The 19,934-nt window shown below is 43.7% G+C and overlaps 1 protein-coding gene across 10 annotated transcripts in view; it reads right to left on the bottom strand.

The window, feature by feature from the left end:
- MGAM (maltase-glucoamylase) overlaps positions 1-19,934 on the bottom strand; it is a 230,085-nt gene that overhangs the window by 74,853 nt on the left and 135,298 nt on the right. The window contains exon 1 of one of the 10 annotated variants that reach the window (XM_011280590.4): positions 19,093-19,316. The exons of 8 other annotated variants lie outside the window; for them this stretch is intronic. The gene's annotated coding sequence lies outside the window, so the exon portion shown is untranslated. Of the gene's footprint in view, positions 1-12,967; positions 13,121-19,092; positions 19,317-19,934 lie in introns of those variants that run through there. One more of the 10 variants, XM_019825927.2, reaches the window with a different exon arrangement.

Here is a 19,934-nt window from a genome sequence, read left to right as displayed (position 1 = left end):
TACAGTGCATATAGGAGAGGTAGTATCAACATTTGACTCTATTTCCTGGCTTTCAGAAGGAGTTGTTGCCCTAGCAACCTCCAAAGAGGACCAGTGAGAATATTTGTCCGATATTTTTATGAACTCATGGATTGAAACACATCTATCCTAACACATTGATATTATTATCATTAATGCTCATTTTGCCTCATCTTTACCCAGTGGGAGTCTCTTCAAGTCGGTTCCTGGTAGTCTTTAATAGTTTCCTTGTCTCTGTTATGACTGATGACCTAGGCTCATTTTGCACATTTCCTGCCCCAGTCTCAAATCAAATGTCTCTGAAGAGGCTTTGTTCTTTTCAGTGGGAACAATATTTAGAAACCACAGTTTGGATGAGAGCTGTTGAATTCTACAACTGAATATAACTGATGGGTCATCCTGACCAGGTGGCTATCTCTGAATTCCCAGGGAGAATGGTCAATTTCAAACAAATACAGAAAGAACACATTTACCTATGCCTAAAGTTGTTATAAATCCTCACTAGGGATTAAAATATTTTGCCCAGCAGTTTAAAGAAGATGTTCAGCATTTGGAATCTCTGGGGTTAAGGCCTAGATACCTGATTTAAAAAAAAAAAAAAACTCCACAGATAATTCTGATATGCAAGTATGTTTCAGAAACAGTGACCTTATTATAGGCTTATAAACTGTAATAAACACATTTTATTAGGCAAACTATATTAAGAAATGGTGTCCATGAAGTTAAAAACTAGAAGTGGAGCCAATAGCTACTCAAGCCCCTTCGTTTTATGCATAAATAAACGAAGGCACAGTAAGCAAAGCGCCTTGTTCAGAGTCACATGGTCAAGGACTAGAACCAAATTTTCCAAACAGCTGAATGTAGTTCTCTGTGGCTACTGTACCTATCCTGGCAGCTCTTGGTGGGTCCCTCACGAATAGAATATTCTTGAGCTTACCACAACCTCAATCTTCAAAACTCACTTCAACCTATTCCTGTCCCCTTCTTCCAGTCCACTCTTGATCTCCATCAGATTCGATTCAAGGTACTGCCTTCCAGACTGTAAAGGACTTGATACCCATCAACTGATGGCCACTATAAGCTGTCTTGGAACTGAGTGTCCTTCTCCTCAATACATCTAACTTCCAGAACTTCCTACCAGAGAACTTCCCGCACAGATGGTACCCTCCCTCTGTGGAGTCTGAGGCAGCAGCTTGTGGTCCCCAGTTCAGTGCTTCCTACCAAACAAACTACATGCTGGAGACAACCATGAAGCTGGTCTTGTTGGGGCGCTAAATATGGACAGTATTTTTTTTTTAATTTTTTAACGTTTATTTATTTTTGAGACAGAGAGAGACAGAGCATGAACAGGGGAGGGGCAGAGAGAGAGGGAGACACAGAATCTGAAACAGGCTCCAGGCTCTGAGCTGTCAGCCCAGAGCCCGACGCGGGGCTCGAACTCACGGACCGTGAGATCATGACCTGAGCTGAAGTCGGACACTCAACCGACCGAGCCACCCAGGCGCCCCTAAATATGGACAGTATTTTAAGTCAGAATTTGTGTCTTAAAGATTCATAGAATTCAAACTCTAAATCCATTATCCTTCATCTTCAGAGGTCGAGCATAAAGTAGGCTTTGAAATATCCTCTCACTAATAAGGGAGGACTAGGCAAAGTCATCCTCACTCATTCAACCTTGTCATACCAGGGGAAGATAAAGGGAGACCTGTGCCCTGAGAGCAGCTGAACTGCTCTCAGGATGGATACTGACGCCATCGGTCCAGATATGGAGCCCAGCAACATGGCAAATGTCCTAATAAAACATAAAATACCACCTACCCTATGACCCAGCAGTAGCACTGCTAGGAATTTACCCAAGGGATACAGGAGTACTGATACAGAGGGGCACTTGTACCCCAATGTTTATAGCAGCACTCTCAACAATAGCCAAATTATGGAAAGAGCCTAAATGTCCATCAACTGATGAATGGATAAAGAAATTGTGGTTTATATACACAATGGAGTACTATGTGGCAATGACAAAGAATGAAATATGGCCCTCTGTAGCAACGTGGACGGAACTGGAGAGTGTTATGCTAAGTGAAATAAGCCATACAGAGAAAGACAGATACCATATGTGTTCACTCTTATGTGGATCCTGAGAAACTTAACAGGAACCCATGGGGGAGGGGAAGGAAAAAAAAAAGAGAGAGAGGTTAGAGTGGGAGAGAGCCAAAGCATAAGAGACTCTTAAAAAATGAGAAAAAACTGAGGGCTGATGGGGGGGTGGGAGGGAGAGGAGGCTGGGTGATGGGTATTGAAGAGGGCATCTTTTGGGATGAGCACTGGGTGTTGTATGGAAACCAATTTGACAATAAATTTCATATATTTAAAAAATAATAATAAAAATAAATAAAAAATAAATAATAAATAAAAAATAAAATACCACATTCCTAAGAGTGAGTATGTTGACAACAAAACAGGAACTAAAGGAAGGAAGAACTCGCAGCTGTTAAAGCAGGAACCACCGTGACTGGCACTGTCACTGGGTCTCTGAGCAGGTTCCCTTAGACCAGAAACGCACAGACCACGTTTAAGGTTTTTTCCTGACATGGAGCTAAACACCATGTGCATGTTCAGATGAGGATTATGCCTTGCAGGCAGTCCTTTCTAGAAATTTCCCTCGGTGCCTCCATTGTGGGACTTTGTCCCTTGTGAAGGACAATTTTCATTCTGGCCTGAGCTGTGGCACTACCCTCCATCAGTAGCAAGGAACATAACTCCCCGGTCACCCACTCCATGTTCTTCCCAGGGTTACCCCAGATGCCACTGCATTTACCACCTCCTTCTTCTGACCCGCTACTACCATTCTCTTGTTATTCTCTCTTGAACATTAACTAAGTCGTATCTTTTGGCCACTTGTGTAAAATTCCAATGGCATTTTATTAGACAATGTTTGCTGCCTTTGAAAGGGAAAGCTTGACATTTCATGCCATTAGCTGAGCTAAGTTTTGAGAACCACAGCAATATCCTATCTGTTGACCTAAGATAGCAACATCCTACTCAGGATGTTGCATTCTATATTTGCAACAATACTGACACATGAGAATGACCAGGCTAATTTTCTATTTTACCAGTGAAAGAAGGACTGGGGGTCTATGTGTTTAAATGACACACTCCCAAGGCTCAGGACAAGTCCACGGCACAATTAGGGATCCTGACTTCCACCTTAAGGATTGTCCTTATGACCTCACTGCCTCTTAGGTAAAGGGCACACTCTGTCTTTCACATTTTGGGTGAGAATGTACATCTATAGACACAGATACAGCACTGCTTCAAAAGCATGAGAAACTCTGTAGAGCCATACTATAATGCAGAAATGTGTCACTCAACAGACAGTGCAGCTGATGAGTTACAATCAATACATCACGCAGAATGGAAAAAGAAATTTCCCTGTAAGATCCTACATAGAAGCAGGGAACAAATCCATTGTCACATTGGATGGTGTGATAGAATAATTTCTAAAATGAGTTTCATTAATCTAACTAGTTTCTTGTATCCCCTTAAGTTATAGGAATGAATTGCTCCATGTGCAAGGCCAGCGGTTTTGAGGCTTCATGAGTTTGTAATGGCTGCCGTTACTTACAAGATGAAATGGTATCATCTGTAGTCTAAATCTTTTTTTTAGGTTTATGTATTTATTTTGAGAGAGAGAGAGTAAGTAGGAGACGGGCAGAGAGGGAGGGAAAGAGAGAGCATCCCAAGCACTGACAGTGCCTGAACCCAAAAACCATGAGATCCTGACCTGAAGCAAAGTCAGATGCTTAACTGACTGAGCCCCCCAGGCACCCCTATAGTCTAACTCTTAATAATCACTCTAGCTAAGGTTTTGGGGCTTCTATATTCCAGGTATGTTCCAAACATTACTAGTCATCTTTATAATCCTGAAATACAGGTATTATTCATCTCTATTTTATGAGCAATGAAACAGAGGTCAGAAAGGTATAAAACTTATCAGCAGTGATAAACAGTAGAGCTGAAATTCACTCTAAGTCTATACTCCAAAGGCATGCTTCTCTTCATGACTACAGCAAAACCCACACCCTCCCCCAACCCTATCTTCTACACTTACAAGAATCATGTTTCTTCACTTCAAACAACATCTCTTCTGGGACTTAAAATTAACCCTCCCTCCCTCTCTTGCTCCCAAGCAATCTATCTGTATCTATACTCATAACTCTGAGGACAATCTGTCTTCCTCTCCTAAGTTTTAAGCTGCTAGAGGCCAGTGAGTGAGAATATCTCACTCCTCCCTGAGTTATCTGTCTCAGCCTGACAGTCAGAGATACTGACTCCCTGGTTCTGTTGACAGGTTGCGGGGGGGGGGGGGGGGGGCACTGGTAGAGAGTCCAGGACTGGGCCATTCTCCTGTTGAGAGTTGCCTCTTTTGGGAATCCAGAGCCCTTTCAGTTAGCCTAATGATGCCACCATCATTTTCTCTGTGCTCTATGATGGGGAAAATGTTGGGAAGAATTCCACAGTGCCTCATGGGATGCCCCTGGCAGGTGCTCTAAATGAGTATTTGCTGATTCAGGAGCAAGACTGAGTGGAAACAACACTATAAGATGCTCTATATCACAGGTGCACTTCAGGGACCTCATTCCTCTTTCCTGAGGGATAAGGGAGGGACAAAATGAGAAACCATGTGCCTTCATCCCAGGAATCTTGCCAGTAACCACAGGAATCCAAATGAAAAAAAGAAAAAGAAAGAAATGGATATAAAAAATAATATAAATTGGAATGCAGTTATTTATTTTACAAAAGGATCCAAGTCAAGGTTTCTTTTAATCAACCATTTTTGAAGTATTAAGGAGAGGTAATCATTATCTCTAGGGAGATTTTTTTCAGAATATACAGCCATTCCCTCTCCATATGACCTTTGTAACTATTTTTTCATATGAATAACAGCCTTCATATGAGTTGTAAACATAAAAAATAAATAGCTGGAAACCATCTCTTTATAAGGAGAACATACATTAGTAAGTCCACTTTCTGGAAGATAATGCTCTTCACAGCCCGTTTATTAAGTCCAACCATAGCTGAACACTGGTTATACCCCTCTGCTGCTCTATCCTCCCTACTCTTAGCTCAGGGCCCAGTGATCTCTCTGTGTAGAACTGCCTCCAACTCTACAGACCCCTTTCCTCAGGCTGATTATGAGCTGAGATAGTCTCTGCTCTGTTATACCCAGCACAACGGTCATGTCTGCTTTTCTTTTCCATTTTGTTACAGACTCATTTCATTTGGTACATCTTTATAAGAATATCAGTGGAAGTTTGGAAAGGAAAACAGGTAAAGTCATATGATCCGTCTACCATCTTAAACCTTTCTGGGTAGGTTTTAAAAGTTCCCCAAATGAGTTTGATATTCAGTTCCCTCCACTACTGTTTTAAAATCACGTTGGGAATTTTGAGTTGATCAGTGTATTTAATAATATCATATGACACTATCTTATAGGGTGGGAGGAGGAATGGCAGGTATACATTGAGGACAGTGAAAAATGGGACAAATATTAAGTTGGAGACTGTAAAAACAAAAAACCAAATAACACATTTGGAGGGAGTCTTAGGGGATGGATGGTCCCTTGTGAAATTATCAACCCCATCAAAACACCCCTACTATGTCAATGTACCCTCTCTACCCCCAGCTCATTTGTGGTCAAGCACGTAAGTTTTCCGAAGATGTTCTTCCCAAAGGTGTGTCTACTTCCTTAGACACACCCTTTTCTTCTCCTTTTCTTCCTCAAAGTGTGAGCTCCCAGGGCATAAAAATTATGCCTGCTTCTTCCTCTTTATTTCCTTAAGTATCTACTGGTAGAATCTGCATAATCAATACTTATTGATCAATAATATTTTACTCTCTGGTTGATTACTCTGCTAAATATTTCATTAGTATTTTCCTTCATCTTATCCCCAAGTTCTCCTTCTCAGAACAAAGAACATGCTAAATAGGGCATGAGAATACTGGAGCTTGACTTCCTGCCCTACCATTTCTTGCTGTCATAGTCAAAAGAATTTCCCTAATACTCCTGAGTCTTGGTTTTCTTTGAAATTTTTTTTGATGCTAATTTATTTTTGAAGGAGAGAGAGACAGAGTGTGAGTAGGGGAGGGGCAGAAAGAGAGGGAGACCCGGAATCCGAAGCCAGCTCCAGGCTCTGAGCTGTCAGCACAGAATCCGATGTGGGGCTCAAACCCACAAACCGTGAGATCATGACCTGAGCTGAAGTCGGACGCTTAAGTGACTGAGCCACCCAGGTGCCCCTTGAGTCTTGGTTTTCTTATCTGTAAAAAGTGAAACTAACAATACCTATTGTAATTATTACCTATCATCACTTTCTTACTGTGAAAATCAAATAAAAACACTTCACATTTCAAAGCATTACATGTCATTATGTTATTATTTGCCTTAGAGAAGATAGTGGGTGCTGGGTAAGAAGCAGGATGTTCTTAAGACATACGTTCACTCCACTTTCAGTGAGTGTGGCAGCGCATCTCACTCGGTGTTTCACGAAATGGCAGATGTGTGTTCCTGGCTCCTGTCTTTATGAACCCTTTCTGATCTACCCTCCTAGCTGCTAAGCGCTTTAGAGCCTCACGTGTTGGGTGAATCACTCATTACCTGAGACACAGGTGCACAAAGTCAGGAGGAAACAATGGGAGGCAAAGTGTCAGTCTTGTCTGTTCAAGACCCACTTTCTGTACCCACATCCACAGCTCCTCTCCCACGCTGTCTTGTAAATCATGCTAGCTTCACTCAAAAAGCACAGCCCGGTTCTTCTTCCCTCAGGCCTCAATCTAACGCTCCCAGCTTGGGAATCTGAAACTTACTGTTTCATTCTGCATTGTAGCCTCGTTCTCTACCCAATCAGTGTGTCCCCATGCAAGCTCCACATTCTCCACGGTCCTTCACCCAAGGGTTAAATGACAAGAGGATTCTCTTCCTATACACTGATGAGAAATTGCTCTTTATTGGGGCGACTGGGTGGCTTGGTCGGTTAAGCGTCCGACTTCAGCTCAGGTCATGATTTCATGGTTTGCAAGTTTGGGTCCCGAGTCAGGCTCTGTACTGACAGCACGGAGCCTGGAGCCTACTTTGGATTCTGTGTTTCCCTCTCTCTCTACCCCTCCCTCACTCAAGGTCTGTCTGTCTGTCTGTCTGTCTGTCTCTCTCTCTCTCTCTCTCTCTCTCAAAACAAAAATAAACGTTAAAAAAATAAAAAGAAATTGCCCTTTGTCAATATAATGCCCTCTTACTTTGTGAAAGGAAATGTAGCGGCTGTACCTTTCCCTATGAGGATGACTTTGGTTTTCTAAACTAAATTACCCAACTCCAATCTTTCTTACCTGTTCTGTCCCCAATACCTCATACTCCCAAAGGCCTTATAAGGTATCCCGTAATATTAATTTTACATATAAAATTCCATAAAAATTAATAACCTTCCATGCCTGATATAATGAAGTTGGCTAGTGAGGTAAAGAGTGATCTCATGTTCACTGGCAAGGACAGGAGTTATCAGAACGCCTATCTGAATGGTTGTGTCTTCTTCCCTTTGATGGTTGCTAGTAGCTGTGAGATAGGAGACTGCTTATGTTAAGTTTCTCCAATGTTTATAAACGCACTATGTGAGACACTATGAAGTGAAAGGTACCCACACATTGTACCCACAGTCAAACCGTAAACACCATATACTTAATGAAGATTTGACAAAAACTATTAAAACCACATACAATCTGGAATTTCCTTTGTACACATTTAGCCCACACATACACTTGCACATCGAGATAAGATCAAGGTTTTTCACTGCGGCTGATACGAAACATATATAACAGCAAAAGACTGAGAATAGTGTAAATATCCATAGACAGGAGTGAGTAAAGTGTTGCAATAAAATAAAATTCATTATTTTTCAAAATTATGATATGGTAGGTTTTTAAATTTTTTTAATGTTTATTTCTGAGAGAGAGACAGACAGAGAGTGAATGGGGGAGGGCAGAGGGGGAGACACAGAATCTGCAGCAGGCTGAGCTGTCAGCACAGAGCCCAAAGGGGAGCTTGAACTCATGAACCGCGAGATCATGACCGGAGCCAGTCAGGTGCTTAACTGACTGAGCCACCCAGGTGCCCCTGATATGGTGGTTTTTTAAAAAAGTCCACACATTCTTTGATATTCCTCCCTTCAGACAGGGAGTCAAATCCCCTGTCCCTCACTCTTTGAGAGCAGGCTGGACTCAGTGACTCACTTCTAACAAACAGAATGGGTGGAAGGAATGGTGTGTGACTCCCAAGGCTAGGTTATAAACGGTACTACAGCTTCTTCCTTTCTATTTCTCTTGGATCATTTCCTTGCTCTTTTTCTTGGCTCGTTTCTTGGAGAAGCCAGCTTCCACGTCACAGCGACACTCAAGGAGGCCTATGAGAAGGTCCAACAACCAGCGAGAAACTGAGGCAATTAGCCAATAGCCAAGGGAGGGCATCATCTCAGAAGTGGGTTTTCCAGGCCGAGTCAAGCCTTCAAATGACTACAGCCCCTGGCAACATCTTGGCCACAATTTCATGAGACATCTTGACCCAGAACCACCTAGCTAAGCTGCTCCTGCATTTCTAACCCATAGAAACTGTGAAATAAAAAATATTTCTTGTTTTGAGCTGTGAAATTTGGGAGTAATTTACTATGCAGCAATAGATAATTAATAGGCATGGATAATAAGACTTCTTGAATAATGTATCATTTGCATTTAAAAAAATCTTTCTGCCTCTTATCAAAAGTCTTTTTGTGTCATATATTTAAATATGGTTACCTGTTCTATGGAACAATGATAATAATTTTTTTAATATTTGTTTATTTTGAGAGAGAGAGAGGAGGGGAGGGACAGAGAGAGAGAGAGAGAGAGAGAGAGAGAGAGAGAGAGGGAGAGAATCCCAAGCAGGCTCCACTCTGTCAGTGTAAAGCCTGAAGCAGGGCTCCATTCCATGAGTCACGAGATCATGAACTTAGGTGAAATCAACAGTCGGATACTTAAGCAACTGAGCCACCCAGGCACCCCTAGAACAAAAATAATTATTTTCTCCCTGTAGAAGAGAAACATTTCCTTAAACCTTATTGAAAAAAAAAAACCTTCAGCATCTTCTAGCTGACATTACTTTCTGAATCACAGGGATCTTGATGGTGAAATCTACAATCGAATTTAGGAATGCAACTTAGGAAAACAAAATCGAGACAAATGGCAAAAGGCAAATACAATAAGAAAGTAATTTAAATTGCTTTTAAAAGAAAAATGTTTAAAAAACCTGTTATTTGGCAGTCTGTCATCAATCTTTAAATATTTTATTCCACATAACAAAAATTGTGCAATTTGATAATGATAAAAATAACTAATGATGATTGAGTGAATGTGCTAAAAGGCTACATAATTTTTTGCATGAAATCCTCATGACAACTCCAAGTTAATTATTGTGACAGCCCCACTTTCAGATGAGGAAATTAAAATTTCAGCAAGGTCGAATAATTTGCCTGATGTCACACAGCTGATAACAAGCAAAGCCACAATTTCAACACTGGCCTTTGGACTCCACAGCCAGAATTTTCAACCATTACTCTGTAGTCTAAGTTATAATGCCCCATGTTGTACACCAGCTCAGGCTTTTTGTGAGATTGCAGTTTTATCAGACAGTATCTGGGTCATTAACTAAGTACTCAGAATGTGCACAGTACAAGGCTAAATACTCCATGCATTATTTCCATCAGTCCTCACAACCACTTTACGAGGAGGGACTGTAATTATCTCCAGGTTACCAATAGTTAACCGAGCTTGATAGAAGTTACGGTGCCCAAGGTCCAGCACTCAGAGCTCAGCTTCAAACCAGGGAGTCTGAATCCAAATGTCATGCAATGCAGGAAACTTCTGTATTTCTGAATAATTAAGGCTCCTAAATTAAGAGGAGGTACATGAGAGATAGCTGTGTCCTTTCCGAGATAATCATGGGGTTGGAAGCTTTATGGAGAGAAAAGGACACAAAAATTCTGCAACATTTCAGTCCCCACAGCACCTGGGGGCTTCAAAAGTGCTTTTGTAAGCATCCATAGAAGTCAATTCACTTTAAGGGTGTGGCCCACAGCACTCTGTTGAGTTCTCCATGAGACCAAGAACGAGCAGCTGATGCACACTTTCCATAATTATTCATCATCGAGTTATCAATGCTACGTCTTTGGGGGGAGGGTAGATCTGATTGCAGTGTATTTATTCACTCCTCAATTATTTATTAAGCTCCCACAATGTGCCAAGCATTCTTCCAGGAGCTGGTTCTACAACAACAAACACAACAGATAAAGCTTCTTGTCCTCACGGGACTTATGCTCTTGTGGTTAGAAAAAGATGCAATAAACAAAACAAGTGCACCTGTCATCTAGGTAAGGCTGTGCTAAGTGCAATGGAGAAGGAGGAAGATAAGGAAGGTGGGGGTGAGGGTTGCACTTTCAATTAGACTGCTCATGGAGGAGCTCACTTGCAAAGACCAAACGATTACTGTATGTAAACTGTGCAGACTCCAACAGTCATTCTTTCCTCTTGAATTAAAATGGTTATATTAGGTGCCTGGGTGGCTTAGTCAGTTAAGCATCTGACTTCGGCTCAGGTCATGATATTACGGCTCATGAGTTTGAGCCCCGCACCTGGCTCTCTGCTGTTAGTGAAGTGCCTGTTTCAGACCCACTGTCTCTCTCTCTCTCTCTCTCTCTCTCTCTCTCTGTCCCTCCTCTGCGCTCTCTCTCTCTCTCTCTCTCTCTCTCTCTCTCTTTCTCAAAAATAAATAAACATTTCAAAAATAAAATAAAGTAAACTGGTTATATGAATAATTGCCAAAGGTCATTTTCCTGGTATTGTTATAACTATTTAGGCAAAGCAGGTAGATTAAACCAGGTAGGGGCCTGAACTATTGAAATAGCTATCAAAAGTAATTCCAGAAAACTGGATAATCTATTGTCATATTTTCTAAATACAGTGTCTGTATTTGCATATGATGATCTAAGCCTTTCTTTTAAAAATCCTTTGATAACACAAGGCAAGAGATCGAGTGGAAAAGAGAGGGTTAGTTTTATAGAGACTGAGAATTTTCAAAGAGGAGCCCAGCCAGTTATGGCTATTCCTCAAAATTTCTGGGCAAAACTTACTGTGTTGGTTCATTGTCTCCCAGCTACTGTCTAACCCCCCGGGCCTCAGTTTCCCTGTCTGAACCACAAAGGGATCATCTCTAGAAGACAGGTGTGGCCTACCATGACCCCAGCACCAGGGTGGGCAAAGGCTTTTCTGCCTCGTCACCTTCTGCAGCTAACTCCTGAACCCACTTTATTTATTTTTTTTTAATTTTTTTTCAACGTTTTTTTTTATTTATTTTTGGGACAGAGAGAGACAGAGCATGAACGGGGGAGGGGCAGAGAGAGAGGGAGACACAGAATCGGAAACAGGCTCCAGGCTCCGTCCGAGCCATCAGCCCAGAGCCTGACGCGGGGCTCGAACTCACGGACTGCGAGATCGTGACCTGGCTGAAGTCGGACGCTTAACCGACTGCGCCACCCAGGCGCCCCATGAACCTACTTTAAATGGAAACTGTCTTCTTCCAAGTCCACCAGCTCACGGGTATTCCACACTTATGGAGCAGTTTGTAAAGTAACTTTATCAGCTCATCAAAGCTCATTTTACAAGGGAATGGTTGACAATAAAAAGATCACTGACATCGCGTGTCTAAGCATGAGTGAAATAGTGATGAGCTGTCTTAAAAGTGGGGTAAAGGACAGAATGTCCTTGTGCATCATGTGGTCACTGATACACGTTGGCCCTGCCCAGCACAACAAACCACAGACCCCTCCCCTTTCACTCCCACCCGGCCCAGCACACGTGCGCTCCCTGTTCTGCAACATGACCTCAGAGCAATAGCCAGTGTGGACAGCGGGAGGTCCCTTTGGCACATGAAGGCCACGGTCCGGACCCCATATCAGGGACCACTGGTAGCCTTTTCTAGTGAGCCCATGCAACTGATCTTGGCCTCCTTCTCTTTCCCCAACAGAAACTCTTCCTTCCCACCTCAGTAACCAGGAAATGCCCACATGGGTCTAGCACCAGTGAGGACCCAGCTTTCTTCAGGCTTTACCAGAGAGAGACCATCAGCAACAAGTTGCTGCCTTCCCCTTCCCTCAGCACTTCGTTCTGTTTCACACAAGGCTGCCAGTGCAGGCCCTGTGTCTTCCCCTCCGTGCTCTCCTCTCTGACTCCACAGGAAGTCTCTCACACTCCCCACAGCCCCTCGCACGCCAACGCCTGCCCACGCCCCTGTAATTCACATACTACCTGGACTCTTCCCTAGAATAATTCTTTATTCCATCACTGAGGCACCCAACTCATGGAGGTAGCAATAGATTTCTCAATTTCCTGACCACAATGGACTCTCTGATTACCACCGCTCAACCACAACTCAGCATCCTTCCAGAAGGAATGTCCTGACGGACTCTATTCTAACCCCTCTGCCTCCCTTCCCCCACCTCACCTCCTGAATCAGGAAGAACTGCTACCTCGAGTATTTGTTCTTTAATCACCCTCCCCTAAATGCACACACACAACACACACATGCACAAAGGCTTAGCTACAGTAGGGCTTGTAGACCCAGCCTTGGTCCAGAAGAAGGCACACACGTGCACGCAAGCACACACACACACACACACACACACACAGAGCAAGAAAAAAAATTAAATGAGTTGAACCTTGTTTTCAGTGTGTGTTTGTGTAATTATGTTTGCTGTGTAGTTCTGTGTTTCATCAGTGGCAAGGACGGTCTGACTAAAGGAGATCAGCACCAGTCCACACACACTTGCACACACACATCTAGAGCCATAAATAAACACACCGTTCACAAACATACCTCATCACTTCCTACCACTGTCGCCACTCTCCCGAAGGACGGCCTAGTAAGAGAAAGAAGGAGCACAGTCCACAGAGTGCAGTCACAGCCCTGCTGAGCGGTTACTGTGTCCACGCCAATGGGTTTCAAATGCAGATGAGTGCCCAGCTTTCATTCTCAAGATCAGATTTGCTAGTTAATTAGTAATCATGGTCTTCCTCCGAGAACATCCCTAAGAACCCGGAGGAAGACGTGATCGCCCTGACCCTCTCTGACCCCTCCAGGTGCCGAATGTACATTCAGAGGTGAGCACGTTCAGGCGCCTCGTGAGGGAACACAGACCGACGCAACCAGTAGATGATAAAAAGCAAAACGGAAACCATCTCAGTGTCCCATTGACATTTACTAACACAACCTTCTGATCTGTGGTTTGAAGGAAATAATTTTGAAAATGTTTTTAGAATAGTCTTCTCTGGTCTCCAGAAGAGTTGTCCGCAAGCATTTTTATGCTATGGAGACCCTTTGGCACTCTGTTGCCTCCGGGAACCTCTCTTAAAATTACATTCTTATTTTTTTATTTTTTAAAAATGTTTATTTATGTATTTTGAAGGGGGGAGGGGAAGAGAGAGAGGGAGAGAGAGGATCCCAAGCAGGCTCCACACTGTCAGTGCAGAGCCTGACTCGAGGCTCGATCCCACGACCCCAGGATCATGACTTGAGCTGAAATCGAGTTGGATGCTTAACCGATTAAGGCACTCAGGCGTCCCTAAAATTATATTTTCAAAAGCATGAGACAAAATACATAAGGATACAAAGAAAACAGATTTGATTGAATTAGTTACTAAAATTTTTTTTTTAATTTTTAATGTTTATTTTTGAGAGACACAGAGAGAGAGAGAGAGAGAGAGAGAGAGAGAGAGAGAGAGCAGGGGGAGGGCAGAGAGAGAGAGGGAGACACAGAATCTGAAGCAGGCTCCAGGCTGTCAGCACAGAGCCCAATGCAGGGCTCGAACTCACAAACCATGAGATCATGACCTGAGACGAAGTCAGACACTCAACAGACTGAGCCACCCAGGCACCCCGAGGATTTTTTTAATTGCAATATGACAGTGCATGTGTTTCTTTAATGATATATTAGCTAACAAATCTAGTAAGAGGACTAACCGCTATTACAATCTCAAAACAGTGATAAGTATAAATTATCTTGAGATTATCTTCAGAATATGATACAAAAGTAACTACAGCTTCTCTTGGAACCAAATTCTTAGGTACCTCTAACACTACTCATGTTTGTGACCTCACTTTATACTTAAAAGACAAATTTTAGCTGGATTTTAGCAAAGAAAAAAATACATAAATATTGCCCCTTCTAAGTTCACTTGCTTTCTGAATTACATCCATGAATTATATCTGAATTATATCCACGAATCCCAGGATTTTAGAGCTCTGCTCTAAAATTTCCTGGCAGATCCCCCCTCAAATGTGCCCCTCCAAGTGTGACCCATAAGCCTGTTTTTGCCAGTCCCCGAGGAAATAAGTACTAAAATTAGAAGGCTTTGCTGCAATATGACAGAATAATTTTATGTTCTTTGACCCTAATAATTAAAAAATGGAGTGGGTATTTGTGTATGCCTGGTTTTTCATTTCCTTTCTCTTGTAATTCATTTGTATCTTAAGTTTACAAAAATCTCAGTCTGTGACATGGTGGAAATAAAAAAAAAAAAATTCTCTTCAGCATAGAGAGTATAAAAAACCCCACCCAACTGTTATTCCTAGATTCCTAGACAATTAATTGCTTTCATGGACCAGTGAAAATTCAGAAAAATTTGGACCATTAGACCTAAATCTATAAATTGTGCCTATCACCTGGAAAAGCTAAAGTCATGATTTATTATCATTGCCATTTTATAGGGGACACAGACTACTAAAATGGAATCAATTTATCTTTTTGAACAGTTTACTTACTTGTCCTTATTTTTTTCATCACTGACCACCAGTGAACCAGTGAAATGTCAGGAGCCAACGAAGCCTGAAGACCAGATTTTGGGAAACACACACCTACCAGATTCCTTTGGCCTCACCGAGTCAGAGAATTTAGAGCTAAGAGAGGAAGGGAAGGGAAACCAAGGAGCAAGGAGGCCTGCGGGGCACCAAGGCCTTCTGTCTACATCATGTGGCCGAGATTCACAACGGCCCCGCGGCAGCAAGGGCCTGAAGTGCCATCCGAATGCTTGTCTGCTCAGCGTTAGGGACCAGGTGGGTTGGGGCATCTGGTGTTATGTCTAAGGAACACCAGCTACCGTCCCCGCATTATACAGATGAAGAACCTGGGGCCCAGGAACTTTGTGAGGTTTGCATAAGCGTAGTGACAGAAGGTCCAGATACGACATCGGGCAAACCTGAATTCCAAGCCCAGGTCTGCTTACTGGCTGCGGACGCACAGCCGCACAGGCCTCAATGTCCTCAACCTACAGGAAGCCGGAAACGATCCTATTCAGCCACATTAGAAGGAGATAGAGAGACAAATGCTATAATACAAGTAGAAGACTCAATGTTACCTAATAGCTACTCACTAAGCCAGTCACATTTATTAAGATTATTTTGCATCTTCACAGCCATGACTGGAGCCCAGACCCTGCACTCCCAACCCAAGGCAACCTTCAACTATGCCAATACCTCCTTTGCTCCCAAATCAGGTTTCTGAATGCCGTAGGTACTCACTGATGTTTAAAAAAGAAAACTCATCAAGCACCTACTTGGCACAAGGCCCTGTACTACATACTGACATCTATGTCGTTGCCTGACTGCAACAGTTTAAAAGTTTAGCCCCGGGGCACCTGGTGGCTCAACAGGTTAAGTGTCCGACTTCAGCTCAGGTCTTGACCTCATAGGCCATGAGCGTGAGCCCCACATCGGGCTCTGCGCTGACAGTGCGGAGCCCCCCTGGGATTCTCTGTCTCCCTCTCTCTGTCCCTCCCCCACTCATGTGCATGTGTGTGTGCACACTCTCTCTCTCCCTCAAAATAAATAAACTATAAAAAATCAAAAATAAAAGTTTAGCCCCTGGATGAAAACAAAAGAGATGATTCAGGCCAGGCTGAGGTACGAGGACCATGGTGCATAGAGGCGTTTGCTGCCCTAGCGACACAGCCTTACCTGGCCTGAGGATGTCAGGAAAACACATCTATTCAGGAGCCATGGAGGACGTGCAGATACAGGGACCATAACGTGATGCCAAAACCTCCTCCCCTCCCCATTCCCTAGACAGAACCCTTATTTAGACTTTCATCACCTCCTGTCCTTGCTTCCACCCCCTGAAAACACAACACCAACCACTTCCAAAACACAGGTCAATTCGACAGATAGGTGTATGTGTGCTATAAACAAGACACTATCAGAATAGCAGCAACACGCGTGCTTCCTGGATCCTACACGTTATGTTAAAGGGTTCATATGCATGGTTTTTATTTCCTCCTCTTCACTACCCTCTGAAGGAGCAACCGTCATCCCAGTTTCACAGACCAGAAACCTGAGACACACAGAGAGCAACTTGCCCTAACTTATGTAACCAGCAAGAGGTGAAACCACAATGCAAACCCAGGCGGTCTGCTCCAACCTGCACTAGCACGTGAATGTGAGCGGTGTTCCCATAACCTCATGGCCAGGAGAATGTAAGAAGTCAAGTGGCTACTGTACAAAAGACAAGACAGCACTGACTAAGTACACCATTGGGAGAGACGAGAAAGAAAGCAGAGGCATGGACAGATGGGAGCGGGCAGGGAAGAAGGAAAGACATTTTGAGCCGAGGGATCGGCATACGCGAGGCTCAGAGGTTAGGAGGAACAGGACTTGTTTTAGAAACCGCAGCAAAAAGATATGGCCAGCGAAGATGGTTGCAGGAGAGTCAGGGACACTAATGGCAAAACACATTGGAGTCGCACTGTGGAGATTCTAGCCTTGAGCCACAGGGAACCATCACAGATAGGAAACTGCCCAGAGCGGTCAGAGCATGAAATAGATTTCTGAGCTCTCTGCCCAGGCCTCAAAATGCTGAAGTATCTGTCCCTTTAAATCTTTGGTCAGAATATTTAGTCCCCCCACACCTCCAAACAGACAAGTTTGTATCAGCAGTGAACTCTGGAAGCTGCACAAGCTGCCTGTCCATTGGCATGACACAGAAATGGGCAACTCTACCGCTTAGAGATCTAAAGATCAGGAGAGCGGTCAACCACCTGGCCGGTACTGATGAGAACACCTGTCTCTCCCCGTGCTGACCTTCCCGAAACGACACTTGCTTTTGGCTTCTCTCCTAAACCCTAAAATAGTCGGAATCTGTTCCCCAGGATAGATTGCAAACGCCTCTTTCTCCTTAAGGTCCCTTGTTCATTCTCAATTCTACCATTCCGATATTTTTTTCAGCATTCACCAATCAGCCTGGCTCATGGCTCTTTCTGCATATGTGGTACAACCTGAAATATCCTTGTCCCCTGTTTTCCTGCCCTTTCCTGTAAACTCTGCTCTTATTGCAAAGCCAAGTTTAAACTCACTTCCCACGAAATTTCTCTAAACACTCAATTCATGTTGATGTATGTTTCCCCCTTTCTGAACTACTCAAGTAACAGTACGTTCAAGAGTATATGGATCCATGGGGCGCCTGGGTGGCTCAGTCGGTTAAGCATCTCACTTCGGCTCAGATCATGATCTCGTGGTTTGTGAGTTTGAGCCCCGCATCGGGCTTTGTACTGACAGCTCAGAGCCTGGAGCCTGCTTCGCATTCTGTGTCTCCTTCTCTCTCTGCTCCTCTGATGCTCATGCTCTGTCTCTCTCAATCTCTCAAAAATACGTACACATTAAAAAATTAAAGAAAATGCCTCCTTTTAAAAAAAAAAGTATATGGATCTATTTTATAGACGTGCATACCCCTAAGAGCTCTCAAGAGTGCTAGCCGCTCATCAAGCCCCTACTGGCTGAGTTCCCTCAAAGGCTCCATCAGAGCCAGCCCCTGGTAGGGATGGAGCTAAGAAGAGACAGCTGAGCACCGGTAGTGTGTGTCTCCACCTTCCTAGCACTGAACACGTTATCAGATTCTCCCTTCCTGGAAGAAAATCCCATAGAAAACAAGATATGCATCCGCTTGTATTTTGCCAGCAATAAACTGGGTGGGTAAGATATCCCTGATAGCTCGTTAATCTGAAACAGTTGCATGCAGTGTTTGACTAGAGATAAGTCATCTCTTGGGGAGTGTTTCCATGTGAAATCTTCAGATGGTGGTTTAGTGGTTCCCCCCATCTGGCGTCCTGGAAAGAGCATAGTGTTTGGAATCAAACTAGCCTGGGCTTGGCTATCAGAGTCTCTACTTACTTGCTATACTCATTTAAATCCTCTGAAGCCTAGTTACCTAATTCTCTGTAAATTAGAGGGGACAATATGCATGACATGGTATTATTTTGAGCCTAAGCTGAGATAGTCAGCACCTGACATCCAGTGTCAGTTTTCCAGTCTCTCCCTAAATGATCTTTTCTGAAAATAAAGTCAAAGAAAATCCAACACGCAGTGGCATTAGCTTCAATTCTGTTTAGAATTCTTCCTCCTCAGGGCACCTGGGTGGCCTGTCAGTTGAGCTTTGGACTCTTGATTTCGGCTCAGGTCATGATCCCGGGGTCATGGGATCCCCTGCATTGGGCTCCTGGCTGAGTGTGGAACCTGCTTAGGATTCTCTCTCTCTCTCTCTCTCTCTCTCTCTCTCTCTCTCACACACACACACACACACACACACACACACACACACACACTCCCCGCCCTCTCTCTGTGCCCCTCCCCCCCTTAAAAAAACAAGAAACAAAATCCTCTTCCTCCAGCCCACCAGCCGCCAGGAAGAACCCCACGGGAGGGTTGGGCTGGAAGAGGTGGGCTCTTCCCTCCATGGACCACTGGCTCCCACACATTCCCAGGGCCCAGGAGGGTGGAGGAAAGCCAGGCCTAGCCCAGAACTTTGTTCTACAGGACCACCGCCCCCCCCCCCTGCACACACACGCACACACACGCACACACTAGGGCACTCACACTCACAAGCACATGCCATCCACACCCTTCCTGTCACAAGTCGTCTCTCACGGTCACTACAGCCCACAAGCTTTAAGTTGTACCTCTTTTGTTGTATTGTCCTTGGTCTTCCTTCTTTTGTTCCAGGTATAAGCTCTTCACAGCAGAGGCTACCTGGGGGGTGGGAAAACTCCTGGTTGGAGTAGGAGTGATTTCTCTGCTCAGAAGTGTTCAGAGGAAAGGTGGGGGTGGTACAAGTGACCAGTGCTGAGCATTACAGCATTTCCTTCCCTTGGGAAATACCTATTAGTCAGCAGTTTGACACACATGTGCACGCAGGTGTGGGTCCAAGGAGGGCGTTGTTAGGAATAATACGTGACCTATTATTCACGTGTGAGTCGTAAAGCGTCGATTTACGTCACTCCGAGTAGTTCTCAGGGCACTTTAAACTGCATTATTTCTTTCATCACAACAAGCCCATGTGATAGGGCAGGTATTTTAATCCCCATGGAAAAAATGAGGAAACAGACACGAAGAAAAATGACTCGGTAAAGGCCACTCAAAGAATGGCACAGTCAAACTTGCAGTAATTTCATTTCAATACAGGAGTCCAGGGGCACCTGGGTGGCTCAGTCGGTTAAGTGTCTGACTTCGGTTCAGGTCATGATCTCACAGTTCGTGAGTTCGAGCCCCGTATCGGGCTCTGTGCTGACAGCTCACAGCCTGGAGCCTGCTTCGGATTCTGTGTCTCCCTCTGTCTCTGCCCCTCCCCATCCATCTCTTTCTCTCTCAAAAATAATATAAAATAAAATAAATAAAATAATAAATAAACAATACAGGAGTCTGACGTTCACAGGCTCTGAAGTCGGTAAATACTTCAGCAAATACAGAAATTTCTTTTTCAGACTAAATATGTAATCGTTCATTCAACCAGTTCCAAGTTTAT

The sequence above is a fragment of the Felis catus genome, chromosome A2 (assembly GCF_018350175.1).
Source record: "Felis catus isolate Fca126 chromosome A2, F.catus_Fca126_mat1.0, whole genome shotgun sequence".
NCBI classification, from domain to species: Eukaryota; Metazoa; Chordata; class Mammalia; order Carnivora; family Felidae; genus Felis; species Felis catus.
Note: the sequence above shows the minus strand (reverse complement) of the source record. Positions and strands in the feature narration are given on the sequence as shown.